This window comes from Triticum aestivum, chromosome 6A (genome assembly GCF_018294505.1).
Source record: "Triticum aestivum cultivar Chinese Spring chromosome 6A, IWGSC CS RefSeq v2.1, whole genome shotgun sequence".
Lineage (NCBI taxonomy): Eukaryota > Viridiplantae > Streptophyta > Magnoliopsida > Poales > Poaceae > Triticum > Triticum aestivum.
In genome coordinates, this window is record NC_057809.1 from 223,372,344 (window position 1) to 223,394,770 (window position 22,427).

Consider the following 22,427-nt stretch of genomic DNA (forward strand, 5'->3'; position numbering starts at 1 on the left):
TTTTTTTTCTTTTCGTCCGGAGTCTCATCCCGACTTGTGGGGGAATCATAGTCTCCATCATCCTTTCGTCACTTGGGACAATGCTCTAATAATGATGATCATCACACTTTTATTTACTTACAACTCAAAAATTATAACTCGATACTAGAACAAAATATGACTCTATGTGAATGCCTCTGGCGGTGTACCAGGATGTGCAATGAATCAAGAGTGACATGTATGAAAGAATTATAAAGGTGGCTTTGCCACAAATATGATGTCAACTACATGATCATGCAAAGCAATATGACAATGATGTAACGTGTCATAACAAACAGAACGGTGGTAAGTTGCATGGCAACATATCTCGGAATGGCTATGGCCATAATAGGTAGGTATGATGGCTGTTTTGAGGAAGGTATATGGTGGGTGTATGATACGGGTGAAGGATGGGCGGTATTAGAGATGCTAGCAATGGTGGAAGGGTGAGAGTGCGTATAATCCATGGACTCAACATTAGTCATAAAGAACTCACATACTTATTGTAAAAATCCATTAGTTATTGAAATGAAGTACTACGCGCATGCTCCTAGGGGGATAGATTGGTAGGAAATACCACCGCTCGTCCCCGACCGCCACTCATAAGGAAGATAATCAATAAATAAATCATAATCCGACTTCATCACATAACGGTTTACCATACGTGCATGCTACGGGAATCACAAACTTTAGAACAAGTATTTCTCAAATTCACAACTACTCAACTAGCATGACTCTAATATCACCATCTTCATATCTCAAAACAATCATAAAGAATCAAACTTCTCATAGCATTCGATGCACTTTATATGATAGTTTTTATTATACCCAACTTGGATGTTCGTCACATTAGGACTAATTTTATAGCCAAAGCAAATTACCATGTTGTTCTATAAGACTCTCAAAATAATATAAGCGAAGCATGGGAGATCAATAATTTTTATAAAATAAAACCACCACCGTGCTCTTAAAAAGATATAAGTGAAGCACTAGAGCAAAATTATCTAGCTCAAAAGATATAAGTCAAGCACATAAAGTATTCTAATAAATTCCGATTCATTTGTGCCTCTCCAAAAGGTGTGTACAGCAAGGATGATTGTGGTAAACTAATAAGCAAAGACTCAAATCATACAAGACACTCCAAGCAAAACACATATCATGTGGTGAATAAAAATATAGCCTCAAGTAAAGTTACCGATGGATGAAGACGAAAGAGGGGATGCCTTCCGGGGCATCCCCAAGCTTAGGATTTTGGTTGTCCTTAAATTTTACCTTGGGGTGCCATGGGCATCCCCAAGCTTAGGATCTTGCCACTCCTTATTCCAAAATCCATCAAATCTTTACCCAAAACTTGAAAACTTCACAACACAAAAATCAACAGAAAATCTCATGAGCTCCGTTAGTATAACAAAACAAACCACCACTTCGAGAAGAGCAACCAAGACCGAGAAGATTCGTTAGAATTTCGAAACCAATCGTTTCCCCTAACTCTACCTCTTAAATCTCGGGACGAGATTTTTTTTAGTGGAGGAGATTTGTAACACTCCGGGTGTCATGGTATAGTAAACTCCTGTTAATGGTGCCAAGTCATCATAATTAATTTTTTGCTAACCACTTTGTTCCAAACCGACCTCAAATTCAATTTTTGTAAGACAAGATAAATTATTATTTCTTCGGGAAGTAAAACAAAAATGTTCGATGAGTTGCAAATTTACACTAAATAATTATAATATAGAAACCCACATTTTTTTGAAATATTTAAATTGCCTTAACATATACAAAATAGGGCCAACAACATTTATTGGACCATTTCAATTTAGACAAATATTTAAAACCGTCCAAAATAAATGGAACTTGTTGTACTCACTCATCACATTGCCTAGTATTTATGTGCACGGTTTGTATCAAAACAAAACTCATTTGCTATTTATTACAAGTGCAAACCGAATAGAAATATAAAACAAAAAGGTAAAATAAGAAAAACAAAAGTCACAAGTGGTACTGTGCACTTGGGCCTGCACAGTACAGCCCGGCCCAGCACCCCACGGCCTTTCTCCCACCTCACGGCAGGAGAGGCAGAGGGCGGCGTGGCGGCCATCCACCCCCACCATGGCCGCCGTGTCGTTCATCCCTCGCCCCCATGGTTGTTAAGACGGGCACCGTGACCCCTTGCAAACCCTAGCCCCCAAATCCCCTGCATCTTCCCCTTCCTCGCGCTATGCCCTCTCTGTTCGCCTCGTCGAACGCCTCCATGGCCGTCTCACCGTCGATCCCGTAGCCACCGGCCACCGTTCGCCGCACCAACTAGTCCAGGAGGACTACCACCGTCGACTTCATCCATCCAGAGCATCAAATCGAGCGGAGCCTTCCCATGCGCTCTCCATTGAGCTTCTATTCATCGCGTAGATCGTCGGCCTCCGTTGTCGATTGCCTCGTCTCCGGTCAACCTCCGGCCTCCCCGTCGCTTCCGTTGGAACCATTGTGAGCTCCTCTTCCAAAACCCCCCCTCTTCCCCTCTCGATTTCATCGATGTAGTCGTCGTCCCCTAGTTCGTGGCCGCCATGGCCGAGCTCGACCTCCCATGCGTGCCCGCACTGCTGCTTCCCGCCCTGGCCTCATCTCCTCGTGTCGTGGCGCGCCCGCAGCCGCCTTGCCGCGCTCGGCCGCCGCCGCCCACTGTTGCTCCGTGCTGCTGGTGATCGCAGCTGCTCTCTGCCGCTGAACTGCTTCTGCTGCAGTATTGTTGCGCCATTGCTGCTTCCCGCGGCCTCGCCCGCTGCTTCCTGCTGCCGTCGCAGCCCCAGGCGTGGCCGCGCCCACCCCGCTCCCGCTCGCCGTCGGCCCCGCTAGCCGCCGGCCCTGCCCGATGCCGGCCGCTCCCTGTTTCCCCCCAACCCTGGGGCGCTGCTTGCTAGCCGCCGACGCTCCTCTGAGACACCACGTGCTTGAGCCCAGTCTTGGTCGGCTTTCAATGGATCCCCCTCCCCTTTTTAATTAGGGGCCTAATCCCCCTTTGAAACTAATCACCCTCTAAAAAAGGGCATGAGACTATTACATACGGGCCCCACTTTCAATTAAACTAAATTAACTACTCTGTTTAGTACCCGTGTCAATGACATAGGGGTCCCACCATTCACTATTCACTAGTTGACTAGTCAGCGTAGACCGCTGACTGGGTAGTCAACAGGGTCCAATGACCCCACTTGTAAGCCACTATGGCTAGCTCACAGTGTGTACACGTAACGTTTACCTATTTAATTTTGGAATTAAATAAATTCTAGGTTTTCAAAAAATGTTAAAACTTGCAAAAATTGTAGTAATTAAACAGTAACTGTCATGAATTTTTTTTCTACATGAAAGTAGATCGGAATGATGAGACGAATCTGAATACGCAGCCCGTTCGTCCGCCACGTATCCCTAGAATAGCAAACACGCAACTTTCTCCCTCCAGTTCATCTACCCGAAAACGGGAAACACCGGGGATACTTTCCCGGATGTTTTCCCCCTTCGCCGGTATCACCTCCTACTACGTTAGGGAACACATGGCACTGTTAGTTGTCATGTCATGCATCGATATCCATCTGTTTGCATTGTATTCATTGTTTCTCCCCCCTCATCTCCCCGGTAGACTATGAGACTGACGCCGCTGCTGGTGCCCCAATCAACTATGTTGTTGACGACCCGTACTTGCCAGAGCAACCAGGCAAGCCCCCCCTTGATCACCAGCTATCGCCTATTCTTCCCTCTACTACTTGCATTAGAGTAGTGTATCAGGTTACTGCTTTCCGTTGATCCTATTCTGTTGCATAGCCTATCATTGCTGCTACAGTTGTTGATACCTTACCTGCATTCCTAAATGCTTAGTATAGGATGCTAGTTTATCATCAGTGGCCCTACATTCTTGTCCGTCTGCCGTGCTATATATCGGGCCGTGATCACTAGGGAGGTGATCAAGGGTATATACTTATATACATATACATGATACATGTGATGACTAAAGACGGGTCGGCTCGTAGAGTACCCGTGAGTGATTCACAAATTGGGGGCTGAAAAGACCTTTATCCCGATGGCCCTTTGGGTGGATCTTTGTGGAGGAGCGACAGGGTAGGTTGAGACCACCTAGGAGAGAGGTGGGCCTGGCCCTGGTCGGCGTCCGCGGTTACTTTAAAATAACACGCTTAACGAGATCTTGGAATTTGATCTGAGTCTGGCCACTGGCCTATACGCACTAACCAACTACGCGGGAACAGTTATGGGCACTCGACGTCATGGTATCAGCCGAAGCCTTCATGACGTCAGCGACTGAGCGACGCACGCCGGGTTGGACCACGTAATGCAACTTCCTTTGTAATGGAGGTTGCTAGGTCTGCTCACCGGCCGCGTACGCAACGTGCAGGTGTGCAATGGGAGATGGGCCCAGACCCCTACGCCATAGGATTTAGACCGGCGTCCTGACCTCTCTGTTGTGGCTAGGTAGGGCTAAGACGTGTTGATCTTCCGAGGCCAGGCATTACCCAGAAAAGTGTGTCCGGACAAAGGGGATCGAGCGTGTTGGGAAATGTGGTGCACCCCTGCAGGGGGGTTGATCTATTCGAATAGCCGTGTCCCTCGCTAAAAGGTCGACCCGGAGTTGTACCTTGACCTTACGACAACTAGAACCAGATACTTAATAAAAAACACCCTTTCAAGTGCCAGATACAACCGGTGATCGCTCTCTCACAGGGCGACGAGGGGAGGATCACCGGGTAGGGTTATGCTATGCGATGTTACTTGGTAAACTTACCATCTACTCTCTTCTACATGCTGCAAGATGGAGGCGGCCAGAAGTGTATTCTTCGACAGGACTAGCTATCCCCCTCTTATTCTAGCACTCTGCAGTTCAGTCCACATATACTACCCCCTTTCATTGATACCAATGCATATGTAGTGTAGTTCCTTGCTTGCGAGTACTTTGGATGAGTACTCATGGTTGCTTTTCTCCCCCTTTTCCCCCTTTCTATATTTGATTGTTGCGACCAGACGTTGGAGTCCAGGAGCCAGACGCCACTGTCTATGACGACTGCTACTACTCGGGAGGTGCCTACTACTACGCGCAGGCCGCTGACGACGACCAGGAGTAGTTTAGGAGGATCCCAGGAAGGAGGCCTGCGCCTCTTTCGATATGTATCCCAGTTTGTGCTAGCCTTCTTAAGGCAAACTTGTTTAACTTATGTCTATACTCAGATATTGTTGTTTCCGCTGACTCGTCTATGATTGAGCTCTTGTATTCGAGCCCTCGAGGCCCGTGGCTTGTAATATGATGCTTGTATGACTTATTTTATTTGTAGAGTTGTGTTGTGATATCTTCCCGTGAGTCCCTGATCTTGATCGTACACGTTTGCATGTATGATTAGTGTACGATTGAATCGGGGGCGTCACAAGTTGGCATCAGAGCCAACTTCCTATATGAATCCCCCTCCACACTCCTTGGCCGAAGTTGAGTCTAGTCGATGAAAACTCTTAATAACGTGGCTGTGCGGCCCATGGGCCCTCCTCGCCATTGGGTGGTATTAGGATCTTTTATTCCTCATCTATACTATGGGACTCTGATCTCTCTCTCTCTCTATTCGGGTTAAATGAATTTTACTTAATCTAACATTAGGATCTCGTGATCACTTTCACCTAGAGAGCACCTTATTACCGATGATCGTCTGTTGCACCAGAAGATTTCGAAGATAATCTCCGACGTTCTCTCAAGACACTTGTGCCACCGCCTTTGCAAATTTCCTACCACTATTATATCGTTATGGGTAACTACATGCACTTGCCATTCTTACATTAGTCCCTAGTTGCTCTTGTTATTACAAGATACCCTAAAATACTCGTTGTTCCGAGAATCCTTGTGCCTACTGCCTTGCAGTTCCTTGTCACCTGAATCGCCGACAAATTAATCCTCTCACACACACACACACACACTGAGGATTTGTTTCTCCCCAGTTCATGTGTTTCACCAACGTCTTCGAAATACTATTTGATCTTTCGAAAATCCTCAACAACCTATTGTTCTTGAAATTCTTGCTTGCTTGCATTATGGTTAATCCCATAAGTATAGTAATCTTATTGGCATCCTTTGTCACTATCATTCTTGAGTCTATTGATTCAATATGTTGTGAATGTTCACAATCATCAGTCGAATCCTAGGATTATCCTTCCGGCTCAGACGTCATTTGGGTATGAGCTGGTTTTTGACCAATAAATGGCTTGAATGGTTGTGCTTCTAAGTCTATTGAACTTATTCATTTTCAGTCAGACGATTGCTTCTTATCCCTTGATTTGGAAATCATAAGTTTCTTTGCATCGAGCTTTGAATTACTCAATTGCTTCTATATTATGATGCCTTTGCATTCCTTCTTTCTTTGATTGAGAACCCATACACACATCAGCCCTGTTGTGGACCGCCATACCCATTAATGGACTATTACCCGACAATGTCCTTCACAACCAAAATTCTTGTGAGTTCTTTACATGATACATAATGCCTTTAGTAAATTGTATCCTCTACTTTTTTCAACCATGCTCTATTTTGAGCTTGTGTTATTTACTCCTGGAGTTCGTGGTATATGTTCCTAAGATGCCCTGATGGATTGAACCTATACCTTCCCTAAAACCGTATGAACCCGAAAGTTTTCACAAGTTATACCCTTCTGGTGTTTTACCAGATAATTTTCTACCCTGCAACTTCTTTGAAGATGAGAATTGAATGAAAGGTTATGCATTAAAGAAGTGGTAGTCGACCTTGAACTTTGTGTTCATGCCCATGGACACAATGCATATCTTATCATGGAAGCTTCTCATAAAAATACAATTACCCCCTTGTTATAAGTTCATCTTGTATCTGTGGTTTGATAATTTACATATGTGGTTTCAACCATTTTTGTTCTCCTTCGATTCCATTTCTCATACAAGTCAAAGCACTTGCCTTCTGTAGATCAATACATCTCCGCAATCCCTATTTCGGTCCTCCTTTGAGTATTACCCTCTGGTATCTCTAGAATATCAAAGAACTATGTTGCTTCCTATGATTTTTCATCTAGTATTACTTCTCACCGATTCTAGATTTTCCACGAGTTCTGAGTGGTTAAACACTCAAGGACACCGATAACTAAATCGTTTCCGTACTACAATTCAACAACTCTTAGTAATCTTCTTTACTTACGAGTTTGTACCCGATCACGCCATTCCTTGCCTGTTTGGCTATATCATTATCATGATGATTTTAACTGTACTTCCTGGTCCTCGTAGCTTTCGACAAAGAACTAAGCTTACGTCGATCTTCCTCGTCATATCATTCAACTTGAACAGCAAGCTTGAGTTTGAGTTTGTGTCGTGCCCTTGGTTCTGATAACCTTTCGCTTCATCATTCATTTGACTTGGTGTCATCGCCGATCGATTACATCTTCATGAACTCTCTCGGCAAATGTTTCGTGATCGTCATCAACATTCTGAGCTCTTCCAAGATATCTATCGAATTCTTGATGAGGAATACCATCCTTGCCTCCCGATGGTTTGCATTACCATCGACAATGTTATTGCCCTCCCTCCAACACAAACATGTTCATGTTTTGTGTAGTACATTGAGTTCTCTTCTATCTACCTTATGTTATGTTCTACCTTGGAGTATTACCATATTTTACGTGAAGAATGTCGTGGGAATTTCATCATCGGTTAAGAAATTCCTGATACAAGTAATACTTCCCATCATTTCCGTTCATTTCTTGGTCCCTGTGTTGTTTGTAACCGGGATACCAACAGTTGAACTATGATGTGTGGATTAAAAACTTATAACAACCCTATTGCTTTGAAGTTAATGGCCGACTGTTCATTCTTAGACTATTGGTTATTGAATCACCATTCTAACACTGAGTTTACAGAGGGAGTTATAAGTATTACTCTGTCACTATTCTAACACTGCTGGTGCACCAAAATCACCATTCTAACACTATTGGTTATTGAATCACCACATTTATATTTATATTTAGACAAATGTTAGAATATTTATAAGAGCGTTTAAATGTGTTGGGATCTATCATGTGTCAAACACATTACAGAGGGAGTATTATTTATATTTGTCACTTTGTAAGCACGCAGCTGGTAGTTGAGTTGATTGGTTGACTGGAATCCAATCTAGCTTGTGTGCTCACAAGTGGAGTTTGCTTGATTCTAAGTCGCTTAGCCTGAATGCTACTCCTACATTGCTTTAGTTTCAGAATTTTGTGTTGTATTTGCTGTTGTCTTGTTTGCCACTATTGACCGGCCAGTTGAATCGATGCCGTACTCCCTCTCGATCGAGTAGCAATACTTCTTCAAGACTCTTTTATTTCTGAAATAGTTATCTAATATACGGGAACCAACATTCAAAGAAAACTTCGTGGAAGTTTGAAAGTTTCAAAACAACCTGGAATTTAAAGTTAAAACACATTATGGAATGCGAGCCATGAAAATACATAAATTCATCAATGAATAGTAACATTACAGTTTGGCACTATTCAATGTTGATTTGTTTTTTTTAGAACTCACATCCTGCAATGTGTTTGAACTTGAAATTTTGCATAGCTATAGAACATCACCCTTTTAACATCCCGTATATTTTAGAACTTAAAAAGTTCATTTTCGCGCGGTTTTCACCGTTTACCACTGTTGGTTTTCATATGATATTCCCCTCTATGAGAATTGACACATGATAGAGAAAAGAAGAACACTTTAGTTGTAAGAGCATCTCTAGCTAATCCCCTAAAATATAGGGAAGTAAACGGCTGAGTAATGTTAGTGAAGTAAACTTTTACTCTAAGTTTTGGTCGTTTCTAGTTAGCCGATCCCCCATACTTAGTGGAGTAAAATTTGAAGGAAATCTGCCCTAGAGGTAATAATAAAGTTATTATTTATTTCCTTACATCATGATAAATGTTTATTATTCATGCTAGAATTGTATTAATCGGAAACATGATACATGTGTGAATACATAGACAAACAGGGTGTCACTAGTATGCCTCTACTTAACTAGCTCGTTGATCGAAGATGGTTATGTTTCCTAACCATAGACATGAGTTGTCATTTGATTAACGGGATCACATCATTAGGAGAATGATGTGATTGACTTGATGTCGTGGTTCTAAGTCTGACAGTAGAGTGGGGGGTAGGTATGGAGAGGCAAGGTCCTAACTATGGAGAGGTTGTAAACACAAGAGATGTACGAGTTCAGGCCCTTCTCGGAGGAAGTAAAAGCCCTACGTCTCGGAGCCCGGAGGCGGTCGAGTGGATTATGTGTATATGAGTTACAAGATGCCAAACCCTTCTGCCTGTGGAGGGGGTGGCTTATATAGAGTGCGCCAGGACCCCAGCCAGCCCACGTAATGAAGGGTTTAAGGTGTATTTAGTCCGGGGCGTTACTGGTAACGTCCCACATAAAGTGTCTTAACTATCATAAAGTCTACTTAACTACAGGCCGTTGCAGTGCAGAGTGCCTTTTGACCTCCTGGTAGTCGAGTGAGTCTGCGTGGTCGAGTCCCTCAAGTCAGTCGAGTGAGTCCCTCGTTGGTCGACTGGAAGGTGACCTCTTCTAAGGGTGTCCTTGGGCAGGGTACTTAGATCAGGTCTGTGACCCTACCCTAGGTACATGACCCCATCATTAGCCCCCGAATGGATTGAGGCTTTGAGTGACGGAGGAGTTGATGCTGTTTCCGATTAACCTTTGCACACTGGTCGTGCGTTGTTCTGAACCAGAGAATCTCTTCGTTGATAGTAAGCAACTTGTCTTCAGTCGACTCGATCCATTCTTTTCTTTCGTCGAGTGATCTTTCGGGCTTCGTCGATTTCCGAGCGACAGATCACAGGAAATCCCGCGCCTGACAGACCGATCTGCCGTTCGCAGATTCCGCGGGATGCGAAATTTGGGGAAACGCGCGAAGCGGAGCGGACCGCGGCATTTGGATGGGACGGGACATAGACGCCTCGATCCCCGCGCCGCTTTCTTCGCCACGTATCCCGCCCGCGTAACAGTTCCAGGATATGATCAGATCTGCCGGGCCCACCTGTCATCCACTCGGAAGGGATCTTATAAATGCGCCCGGCGAGTGTTTTTTGAACAGTGCCTCAGCATTCTCTCTTTGCCTCCTTCGTCTCCGCCCAACGCGCTCGCTCTCGCCTCCGCACCACTTCTCCTCACGCGCCCCGCCGGAAGCCATGGTCAAGGAGAAGACGGCGGCGCTGGAGCGCGCGAAGAAGGCGTCGGCGACGGAGAAGGCGAAGGGGAGATCCACCAGCCGCGGTGGGTCTTCGTCTAGATCCCGCCTGCCGAAAGGCTGGGTCTAGGGAGATTGGATCCAGTCGACCATCACGGAGAAGGATCTCCTCGACATGGCCAACGAGGGCCTGATCCCCCATGGAGCTGCGAGGCTTCCGGGGAAAGAGTGGCAGCCCCAGCCGGAAGAGGGTGAGTGCGTGCTTCTGGCTACCCATGTCGACCGCGGATTCTCTTTGCCGCCGAGCATTTTCTTCCGTGGTTTCTTGAACTTTTTTGGAGCGCAACTACACCACTTCACCCCGAATTCTATCGCCTATCTTGCCGCGTTTGTGTCCATGTGTGAGAGTTTTCTGGGCTGTCGACCGCACTGGGGCTTGTTCAAGCACATATTCACATGTCGCTCTCAAACCGTGAAGAAGGCGAGTCCAGGCGACGAAAGAACCCGAGTGGTCCAAATGTGTGGAGGTCTGGGGATCCAGGTAAGAAACAAGAGCACCTTCCCAGCCATGACATTTCCCGAGTCAGTCAGAGGCTGGCAGTCGACCTGGTTCTACTGCCAGGACGAGTCGATGCCGGGGCAGTCGAGTGGACTCCCTCCATTTACCATGGACCGAGTGAACAAGCCCTCCTCTCTAAAGCTGATTCCGGAGGAGAAAGCTGACGTGAAGATGCTGATGGAGCGCGTAGTTCAGTTGGTTCGGGAGGGAGTGACGGGCATGGATCTCCTGGAAGTTTTCCTTAGGCGCCGAATCCAGCCTCTTCAGTTCCGGAGCCATTGCATGTGGTTGTACTGTGGGACTGCGGATGTGACTCGGGTCAATCCAGAAACAGTCGACGATGCCACTCTGGAAAGGTGGATGGCCGTTGTTACTGGGAACAAGGACAACCCTCGCGGGGCCAGAAGGATTCCTCCACTCGACTGCCACAGCGACCCAAACAAGGCATGTTTGCTCCACTTCCCATTGTATTCTCTTCATATTTATTTCTGCTTTCTCTGCCGATCGGTCGACTGATCTTTGTCTTTTTGTCCCTCAGGCCCTCACTGAACTGTACTCGATGCCCAACGGAGCGCAGGCTCCGACTGAGGAGGGAGAAGCGAGCGGGGGCGAGAGCCAGGAGGAGGAGTGGGACTCGGACGCCGCCGAGGCCGACGATGATGACGATGATGATGATGATGATGACGATGAGGACGAGGAAGAGGAGGAGGAGGAGGAGGTCGCACCACCGCGCTCGGAAAGGCGGTCGAAACTTGTCCATGACCCTGCGACTGAACGCGGCGAGGGGGTTGCGACTGTTACACAGTCGACCAAGCGCCCTCGGACCACCTCTCCGGCGCCGACTGAAAAGGCACCGAAGCAGCCCAGGGCGGCCCCGTCGAAGCCGACCAAGCACCTGCCGAAGATGAAGGTGTCCATCCCCACCATATCAGGGTAATCATGTTGCTTAAGTCTTCTTGTTTTGTGTGAACTTTATCTCTGGTTGGCGCTGGAATTAGTCGACTGACTCTTTGGAGTTGCAGTGCTGCTACTTCTGAGACCTCGGCCCGGGCTGACGACCATGAGATGGAGGACGCAGCAACCTCAAAACCTGGTACTATATTCTTAACACTGTCTTTAGTCGACTGACTCATGATCTAATCCTGATTCTTTTCTGTAGCTCCATCCAATGTTGTAATCACTCTCCCTGATGATGATGAAGATGAGGAACCGCTGAAGTATAGAAGGAGTAGGAAAGCGTCTGCCAGCAGGGTGACCCAGGATGTGACGGTGCCTGAGGCTCTGGTCGCGGAGGAGGGGAACACCACTCGACACACCGTGTCCTTCGCAGATCCACTGACGAGTGCTCTGCAGCCCTCCCTCTTCACGATGCACCACGTCCCAGAGGACCAAGCTGGCGCAGCGAAGGAGGCAATACGCCAGGCAGGGATCATGATGGAGCAGTTGAAGACCATCCGGGATGCGAGCCAGGCAGCTTACGACGCCAGTTCCGCCCTCCAACGCAATGTTCAGGTCAGTCGACCACCATTTGTTCTGTTAGGATATGCTATCAGAAACTTTTCTTTCCAGAATTTATAGTAGTCACCCACTGGGTGTGTCGAGTTAAACTCCGTGTTAGCGGGGGCACGCTGAGTGCACCCGCTGGGTGTAGTCCCCAAGGCTAAGGTCGACTGCGGGCAGTCGGCCTTAGGCTTTATAATTTCAGTCTTTCTGTCATTCGACTATGTCGAATGTATTTCGCAAACCGGTGGAAGCACGCTGAGTGCACCCACTGGGTGTAGTCCCCGAGACTGTGGTCGACTGCTGGCAGTCGATTACAGTCTTAAAGAATATATCTCTGTTTTTTTGAGGTCGACTGGTCGACTCTGTCTTCAAATAGGATTAGTGGGGGCACGCTGAGTGCACCCACTGGGGCTAAGGTCGACTGCGGGCAGTCGGCCTTAGGCTTTATAATTTCAGTCTTTCCGTCATTCGACTAAGGCGACTGGATTTCGCAAACCGGTCGACTGGTTGACTTTGTCTTCAATAGGATTAGTGGGGGCACGCTGAGTGCACCCATTGGGTGTAGTCCCCGAGACTACGGTCGAATGCTTGTATTCGGCTGTAGTCTTAGAAACGCGTGATTTTTCCTTTTTCACTCGGAAGTGAATTATGTTTGACATTTAGTCGATTGGTTCTTCGCAGAACTCCTGTGATCTTGTGGCTCGCTACTCTGAGCTGGAAAACAAGCACATTCAGCTCGAGCTGAATTTGAAGCTGGTTCAGGAGAATCTGACGAAGGCAAAGGAGGAGACCGAAGGTATGTTTGGTGAGACCTTGACGACTGCTTTTTCCCTTTATTTGTTTCAAAATCTGATCTTGCTGTAACTTGCAGGTAAGGTGAGGGAGGCCCAACGGAAGAAGGACCTTGAACTAGCTGAGAAGATCAAGCTTGTTGACGAGAAGTTAGCTTCAGTCGCCAAGCTTGAGCAAGAAAATGCCAATCTGAAAGCTGCTCTTGGGAAGAAAAAAGATCTGGAGGCCTTCCTGAATGGTCTTGCCAAGAAGCTGTTTCTTATGCTTGAAGGTAAATCTCTATGCTCGGCGATCATTTCCAACCGTGGTTTTTCCATTCGACCATCGCCTTGACTCGGTGATCGTCCTTGCAGAATTTTGTCAAAACTTTGAAGAAGAAACTAGCCGGCTGGAACCAAACCTTGACCCCGTCAATTCTCCGACGGACGACGAAGTTGCCATGAATGTTTTCCGACCGGAGTCCCGTGTTGCAGCTGTCGTGGACTATCTTGCAAGGCTGAAGGTCGCCACATCTCGCATCGACTCGACGCTCTGGCCCGGGGAGACACTTCAGAACGACCTCGAGTCGCTGATGGCTCGCTTGAACACGATCCCTGGTCGAGTGCAGGAGTGGAAAAAGTCCTCGGCTCGGTGCGGTGCAGATGTTGCTCTGTGTCTGGCCCGAGTCCACTACAAAGATGCGCGAGAAGACAAGCTGGCGGCCCTCCGGGTGGCCAACACCAAGAAACACGACTTCAGGTCCTTTATGGAAACTTTCCTTGCGGCTGCCACTCGGATCGCAGATGGAATTGATCTTGATGAGTTTGTTGCACCTTCCAGCCCTCCACAGGAGGGGTAAAAAACTTCTTCTAAACTCGACGCTTTAAATTTGCCTCGGTATGCCGAGTGGAGTTGTAACCGATAAACCTTAACGGGCTTAGCGCCTGAGCACTTTCGGTTCCTTTAGGTATCGATCCGAACTTGAATTTGGTGTTTGAATATGATTGCTTTTGGCTCGAAATGTCTTTTGTAGGTTCAAAGCAGGGCGCTTACTGCAATCGACTTATTCCTTAGTCCACTTAGGTGAGCGCTGGGCTGCAGCTAAGCCCCTAAGTGAGAGGTTTGCTTTTCACTCGGTAGGATTTCTGATAACTTAGGCGAGCGCTGGGCTGCAGCTAAGCCTCCCGAGTGAGAGGTTTGCTTTTCACTCGGTAGGATTTCTGATAACTTAGGCGAGCGCTGGGCTGCAGCTAAGCCCCCGAGTGAGAGGTTTGCTCTTCACTCGGTAGGATTTTTGACAACTTAGGCGAGCACTGGGCTGCAGCTAAGCCCCCGAGTGAGAGGTTTGCTCTTCACTCGGTAGGATTTTTGATAACTTAGGCAAGTACTTGGACTGCAGCTAAGCCTCCGAGTGAGAGGTTTGCTCTTCACTCGGTAGGATTTTTGACAACTTAGGCAAGCACTTGGACTGCAGCTAAGCCCCCGAGTGAGGAGTTTGCTCTTCACTCGGTAGGATTTTCATAACTTAGGCGAGCGCTGGGCTGCAGCTAAGCCCCCGAGTGAGAGGTTTGCTCTTCACTCGGTAGGATTTTTGACAACTTAGGTGAGCACTGGGCTGCAGCTAAGCCCCCGAGTGAGAGGTTTGCTCTTCACTCGGTAGGATTTTTGATAACTTAGGCGAGTACTTGGACTGCAGCTAAGCCTCCGAGTGAGAGGTTTGCTCTTCACTCGGTAGGATTTTTGACAACTTAGGCGAGCACTTGGACTGCAGCTAAGCCCCCGAGTGAGAGGTTTGCTCTTCACTCGGTAGGATTTTCATAACTTAGGCGAGTACTTGGACTGCAGCTAAGCCTCCGAGTGGAAGTCTGGCTTACCACTCGGTAGGATTTTATTTAATCTTAGGTGAAACGGATTCGCAGCTAAGCCTCCGAGTGGGAGTCTGACTCACCACTAGGAGGATTTTTACAAACTTAGGCGAAACGGATTCGCGGCTAAGTCACCCACTGAGGGGAAATTTTATTGGACAAAATAAAAAGTGACAAAAATTATGGAGGAACTATGACACTATTATTTTGAGGTCCATGGACTACAGAAGTACTTTATTGCAACTCATCCGAGTGATTAAACTTAAGTGTAAAATGGGCGGAGTAGTTCCGCGTTCCAAGCTTGGGGCTCGTCGATATTATGCTCGATGTTGTAAAGACGGTACGCCCCGTTGTGGAGAACTTTGGTGACGATGAAGGGTCCTTCCCAAGAAGGAGCAAGCTTGTGTTGTTTCTTCTGATCCACTCGGAGAACTAAATCTCCTTCCTGGAAGGCTCGACCCCTCACATTTCTGGCGTGGAAACGACGCAAATCTTGTTGGTAGATGGTCGACCGGATCAGAGCCATCTCCCTTTCTTCCTCTAAAAGGTCGACTGCGTCCTGCCGCGCTTGTTCAGCTTCTGCTTCGTTGTAGATTTCAACTCGAGGAGCATTGTGGAGAAGATCACTCGGCAAGACTGCTTCAGCTCCGTAGACCAAGAAGAATGGGGTTCTTCCGGTCGACCGATTAGGTGTGGTCCGCAGTCCCCAAAGCACCGAGGGAAGTTCGTCGACCCAAGCTCCAGCTGCATGCTTGAGATCACGCATCAGTCGGGGTTTCAATCCCTTGAGAATCAGGCCATTGGCTCGCTCTGCTTGTCCATTCGACTGTGGATGAGCGACTAAAGCGTAGTCGACTCGTGTGCCTTGAGAGTTACAGAAATCTCTGAATTCCTCCGAGTCAAAGTTCGACCCATTATCCGTAATGATGCTGTGTGGGACTCCATATCTGAATATTAGTTCCCTGATGAAGCTAACAGCAGCACCGGCGTCAAGGTTCTTGATTGGTTTAGCCTCAATCCACTTGGTGAATTTGTCGACTGCCACCAGTACATGTGTGAAGCCACTTCGCCCTGTTCTCAAAGGACCGACCATGTCCAACCCCCATACTGCGAAAGGCCAGACGAGTGGGATGGTCTTCAGAGCCGATGTAGGCTTGTGCGACATATTCGAGTAGAACTGACATCCCTCGCACTTATCCACTATTTCCTTTGCCATCTCATTCGCCTTTGGCCAGTAAAATCTGGCTCGGTAGGCTTTGGCCACGATGGTCCGAGAGGACGCATGATGACCACAGGTTCCCGAGTGGATATCATTGAGGATGATTCGACCTTCTTCTGGTGTTATGCACTTCTGACCAACTCCAGTCGCGCTTTCTCTGTATAATTGTCCTTTGATTACGGTAAAGGCCTTAGATCGACGGACGATCTGTCGAGCCTCTTCCTCATCCTCCGGGAGCTCTTTTCTCAGGATATACGCGATATATGGAACTGTCCAGTCGGGAATGACCACCAAGACCTCCATGACCAAGTCGACCACTGCTGGGACTTCAACCTCAGTCGAATCTGTGGCACTCTTGGGCTGTGGAGCTTCTTCGGTGAAAGGATCTTCTTTGACTGACGGAGTGTGTATATGCTCCAAGAACACACCACTCGGAATGGCTTCTCTCTTGGAACCTATCTTTGCTAGATCATCAGCTGCTTGATTTTTCAGTCGGGGTATATGATGGAGCTCCAACCCCTCGAACTTCTTTTCCAGCTTTCTCACTGCACTGCAGTATCCAGTCATGGCTGGGCTTCTCACGTCCCACTCCTTCATCACTTGGTTGACCACTAAATCAGTCGCCATAGACCATCAGGCGACGGACGCCGAGTGAAATGGCCATGCGCAATCCGTATAAGAGGGCCTCATATTCTGCCTCATTGTTGGAGGAATCAAAGTGAATCTGGAGCACATATCTGAGCTTATCTCCTCTGGGGGAAACCAGGACAACCCCAGCACCGGAACCATTCAACATCTTAGAGCCATCAAAGAACATGGTCCAATGCTCCGAGTGAACTTCAGTCGGCTGTTGCTGTTCAATCCACTCGGCGAGGAAATCTGCTATTGCCTGGGACTTAATGGCCTTCTTTGCTTCAAACTTGATATCAAGGGGAAGAAGTTCAATCGCCCATTTAGCCACTCGACCAGTTGCATCTCTGTTGTGCAAAATCTCTGATAGTGGAGCGTCGCTGACGACTGTGATGGAATGATCAGAGAAATAATGAGCAACCTTCTTTGTGGTCATGTATATTCCATACACAAGCTTCTGATAATGAGGATATCTCTGCTTGGGTGGAGTCAAGACTTTAGACAAATAATACACTGGGCGCTGAACTTTGAGAGCTTTTCCTTCTTCTTCCCGCTCGACCGTAAGCACAGTACTGACGACTTGTCCTGTGGCTGCGATATAGAGCAACAGAGGCTCTTTGCTGATTGGAGCAGCAAGCACCGGCTGGGTGGAGAGCAGAGCTTTTAGCTCGGCAAACGCTGCGTCAGCTTCTGGAGTCCACTCGAACTTGTATGCCTTCTTCATCAGTCAGTAAAGAGGCAATGCCTTTTCACCGAGTCGTGAGATGAATCGACTTAATGCGGCCAAGCATCCAGTAAGCTTCTGGACATCGTGCACTCGCATAGGGCGTTTCATTCGGAGAATAGTGCCGATCTTCTCTGGATTAGCGTCGATTCCTCGCTCGGAAACGAGAAAACCGAGTAACTTGCCACCAGGAACTCCAAATGTGCACTTTGATGGATTGAGCTTGATATCATACCTTCTGAGGTTGGCAAATGTTTCGGCGAGGTCAGCGAGCAGGTCGAAACCTTTTCGTGACTTGATGACGATATCATCCATATACGCTTCCACATTCCGACTGATTTGAGTGAGTAGACACTTTTGAATCATTCGCATAAATGTGGCTCCGGCATTCTTGAGGCCGAATGGCATGGTGATATAGCAGAAGCACCCGAATGGAGTGATGAAAGCTGTTTTTACCTCGTCGGGTCCGTACAGACGGATCTTGTGGTACCCGGAGTAGGTGTCTAGAAAAGACAGTCTCTCGCATCCCGCGGTCGAGTCAACAATTTGATCTATGCGAGGGAGAGGAAAGTGATCTTTCGGGCAGGACCGGTTGATGTGCTTGAAATCAATGCACATTCGGAGCGATTTGTCCTTCTTAGGAACCATGACGACATTAGCGAGCCACTCGGAGTGGTATATCTCTCGGATAAATCCTGCCGCCAACAGTCGAGCCACTTCCTCACCAATGGCTTTTCTCTTCTGGACGGCGGACCGCCGAAGATGCTCTTTGACTGGTTTTGCAGATGAGTCGACTCTTAGGCGATGCTCAGCCAGTCCCCTGGGAACACCTGGCATGTCAGCGGGCTTCCATGCAAAAATGTCCCAGTTCTCACGGAGGAACTGGATGAGCGCTTCTTCCTATTTCGGGTCGAGTGTTGTGGAGATGTGGGTCGGAGCTGCATCGGGATCGGTCGGGTGAATGTGAACAGGCTTTGTCTCACCGGACGACTGAAATGCAGATTCTGTGGCGGGTTTCTTGGACCGCAGCAAATCACTCGGATCTGCGTTTTGCTTGTATTCTTCGAACTCGACCGCTGTCACCTGGGAATCGGCAATCTTCGAGCCCTTCTGAAAGCACTCTTCTGCCTTTTTCCGATCACCGGTGACAGTGATCACTCCTTTGGGGCCGGGCATCTTCAATTTGAGGTACACGTAACATGGTCGAGCCATGAACCGCGCATAAGCTGGTCTCCCCAAAATGGCATGATATGCACTCTGAAAATCCACGACCTCAAACGTCAACTTCTCTTTGCGAAAATGTTTCGAATCACCAAACACCACGTCCAGAGCTATTTGGCCGAGTGACTCGGCTTTCTTCCCTGGTATAACTCCATGAAAGCCCATGTTACTGGTGCTCAGTCGGGACATCGGAATGCCCATTCCTTTCAGCGTGTCCGCATACAACAAATTCAGCCCACTACCACCGTCCATCAGCACTTTTGTCAGTCGAGTGCCTTCGACAACTGGATCGACCACCAAAGCTTGCCTCCCAGGGGTGGCAATATGAGTCGGGTGATCAGATTGGTCGAATGTGATGGGTGTTTGGGACCATCTCAGATAATTTGCTTTTGCTGCGGCGACCATGTTCACCTCTCGGTTAATGACTTTCAATCGACTCTTGCTTTCCACATCTGCAAAGATCATCAGAGTGGAGTTGATATGCGGATATCCTTCCTCACTGGCCTCCTTGTCTGCGGCCTTGTCTGACTCCTTATCCTTGTCCTTAGACTGTTTTCCCTGAAACTGCTGGATCAGGAGTCGACATTGGCGAGTGGTATGCTTCGGGTAGATGATATTCCCCTCTTCGTCTTTCTTCGTGTGGATGTGACACGGCATATCCATCACATCGTTCCCTTCTTTATCCTTTACCTTCTTAGGGTTCCAGGATCCTTTTGGTTTCCCTTTAAACTTTCCTTGAGTCACGGCCAGAGCCTCTCCAGGAGCTGCTGGTTCAGCCTTCCGCTTCTGTTTCCGACTGGTGTTTCCCTTTTCCGACTGACTCGGCTTGTGCTTGCCGCTTCGGAGTCGGTCTTCTTCTTCGCTGTTGGCGTACTTGGTAGCAATCTCCATCATCCGACTCAAGGTCATGTCACCGGTTCGACCAAATTTCAAACTCAATTCTCTGTTCTTGACACCATCCTTAAAGGCGCAGACTGCCTGATGATCAGACACATTCTCCACAGTATGGTGCAAAGTGATCCATCTCTGAATATACTCTCTGAGAGTCTCATTGGTCTTCTACACGCAGACTTGCAGCTTCGTTAATCCAGCCGGTCGCTTGCAAGTTCCTTCAAACGTTCTGATGAACACTCGAGACAGGTCTTCCCAAGTGTAAATGCTGCTGGGAGGTAATTGAGTCAACCATGCCCTGGCAGATCCTTCCAGCATGAGGGGCAAATGCTTCATGGCCACCTCGTCGTTCCCACCACCAATCTGAACCGCCACTCGGTAGTCCTCAAGCCAAGTTTCAGGCTTAGACTCACCAGTGAACTTACTGACTCCTGTTGCCAACCTGAAATTGGGAGGGATAACTGCGGCTCTGATAGCTTTGCTGAAACATTCAGGACCAGAAACATGCACTCGACTGCTTGTGGGCGCATCTCTGTCGAGTCCACCTCGATGGGCTCTGTTCCGGTCGACCAAGCCTTGCACGATAATGGATCGCGCGTCGAAGCCTGGTTCTCGGGGGTCGACTGGAACTCTTCGCCCCGCACTGAGCTGACGCCTGTCATCTTGCTGCCGAGGAGCGTAAGACCCACCCCTCGGAGGGGAATTGGGCACTCGACGCCTATCATCTCGGTCGAGTCGGTCTCCATATTGGCCTCGCCGATTCTCGCGCCCTTCACGCCGCGAAGGCGATCTGGGGCTGTAAGCCGACTGAACCGTATTCGCAGCGACGGATCGACTGTGAATTCTGTTGCGCGACTGCGACACGGCCGAATTCTAATCTCCTGCTGCCCGGAGCAGATCCCTGATCTGCATCAAGCCTCTGCCAGCTTCCGACTGAGAGGGCTGGATGGACTCTGCTATACGGGTTGCAGCTGCTAAATTCTGGATTGGGGTTTGATATACCTGAGTCGGCGGGAAGAGTTGACATCGACTGGTGTCAGGAACTCGTTGCCGCGCGCGCTCGTCGAGTGCTCGTTGAAGATTCTCCAGTCGAGTGCGTTCGGCTAAATTGGCCAAACGCGCCTCCTCCAAGGCGCGAGCCTCGGGGGTTTCTCCAGCGATGGGAGTACGCAGGGCATCCACGTTCCTGCGGCGAAGTTCCTCTCTTTGCAGAGAGTCGAGTGGCTCGGGCTGGTACTCTTCATGGTCTCGTGCGGGGTCGCCTCTGTCGCCTGCTCCACCATCACGGGCGAAGCCAGGGGGACTGCGGGGCCCGTCGACCATCAGGATTTCCGCCGCTGGATCACTGCTATCGCACTCGGATGCAGTCTCTACGGAGCCAGTCGACAGATCGAACAGGCCGTAGAGAGATTCGTCAGGCTCGATTGACGCAACTTGGGTGGTGGCCGTCTGGCGAGCCACCGCGTGCCTCACCCACCGCTGAAGTCTCGACCGGCCCGAGCGCTTGCGCTGGCGGGAGACCGGGAGGGTGGCCGATGGGGGAGTCGACCGATACGGGGTCGACGGTTGCCGCAGCAGAACGCCGCGGACACATGCGCGAAAATGCATCGCACCGCGGACGGGGAGCGCATCGACGTCGAGTGGAGCCTCCTGGAGCCAGGCGGAGTCGTCGGCGACGAAGGTGAGAGCACCGAGACGGATCTCTCGACCCTCAACCAAAACTCCAGCAGTCATCATGATGAAAGTACTCGGAAGAACCGCAACTTCTCCACAAAATCGCTAAAACACCGGCCCCAAGGTGGGCGCCAACTGTCGTGGTTCTAAGTCTGACAGTAGAGTGGGGGGTAGGTATGGAGAGGCAAGGTCCTAGCTATGGAGAGGTTGTAAACACAAGAGATGTACGAGTTCAGGCCCTTCTCGGAGGAAGTAAAAGCCCTACGTCTCGGAGCCCGGAGGCGGTCGAGTGGATTATGTGTATATGAGTTACAAGATGCCGAACCCTTCTGCCTGTGGAGGGGGGTGGCTTATATAGAGTGCGCCAGGACCCCAGCCAGCCCACGTAATGAAGGGTTTAAGGTGTATTTAGTCCGGGGCGTTACTGGTAACGTCCCACATAAAGTGTCTTAACTGTCATAAAGTCTACTTAACTACAGGCCGTTGCAGTGCAGAGTGCCTTTTGACCTCCTGGTAGTCGAGTGAGTCTGCGTGGTCGAGTCCCTCAAGTCAGTCGAGTGAGTCCCTCGTTGGTCGACTGGAAGGTGACCTCTTCTAAGGGTGTCCTTGGGCAGGGTACTTAGATCAGGTCTGCGACCCTACCCTAGGTACATGACCCCATCACTTGACCCATTCCATTACCTTAGCACTTGATCGTTTAGTTTGTTGTTATTGCTTTCTTCATAACTTATACAAGTTCCTATGACTATGAGATTATGCAACTCCCGTTTACCGAATGAACACTTTGTGTGCTACCAAATGTCACAACGTAACTGGGTGATTATAAAGGTGCTCTACAGGTGTCTCCGAAGGTACTTGTTGGGTTGGCGTATTTCGAGATTAGGATTTGTCACTCCGATTGTCGGAGAGGTATCTCTGGGCCCTCTCGGTAATGCATATCACTCAAGCCTTGCAAGCATTGCAACTAATAAGTTAGTTGCGGGATGATGTATTACAGAACAAGTAAAGAGACTTGCCAGTAACGAGATTGAACTAGGTATTGAGATACCGATGATCGAATCTCGGGCAAGTAACATACCGATGACAAATAGAACAATGTATGTTGTTATGCGGTCTGACCGATAAAGATCTTCGT

The 22,427-nt window shown here is 48.5% G+C and overlaps 1 pseudogene; it reads right to left on the reverse strand.

Moving 5' to 3' along the window:
* Nucleotides 1-8,386: 8,386 nt before the first annotated feature.
* The window catches only part of LOC123129581 (transcription factor BHLH6-like), a 97,430-nt pseudogene continuing 83,389 nt past the window's right edge, over nt 8,387-22,427 (reverse strand).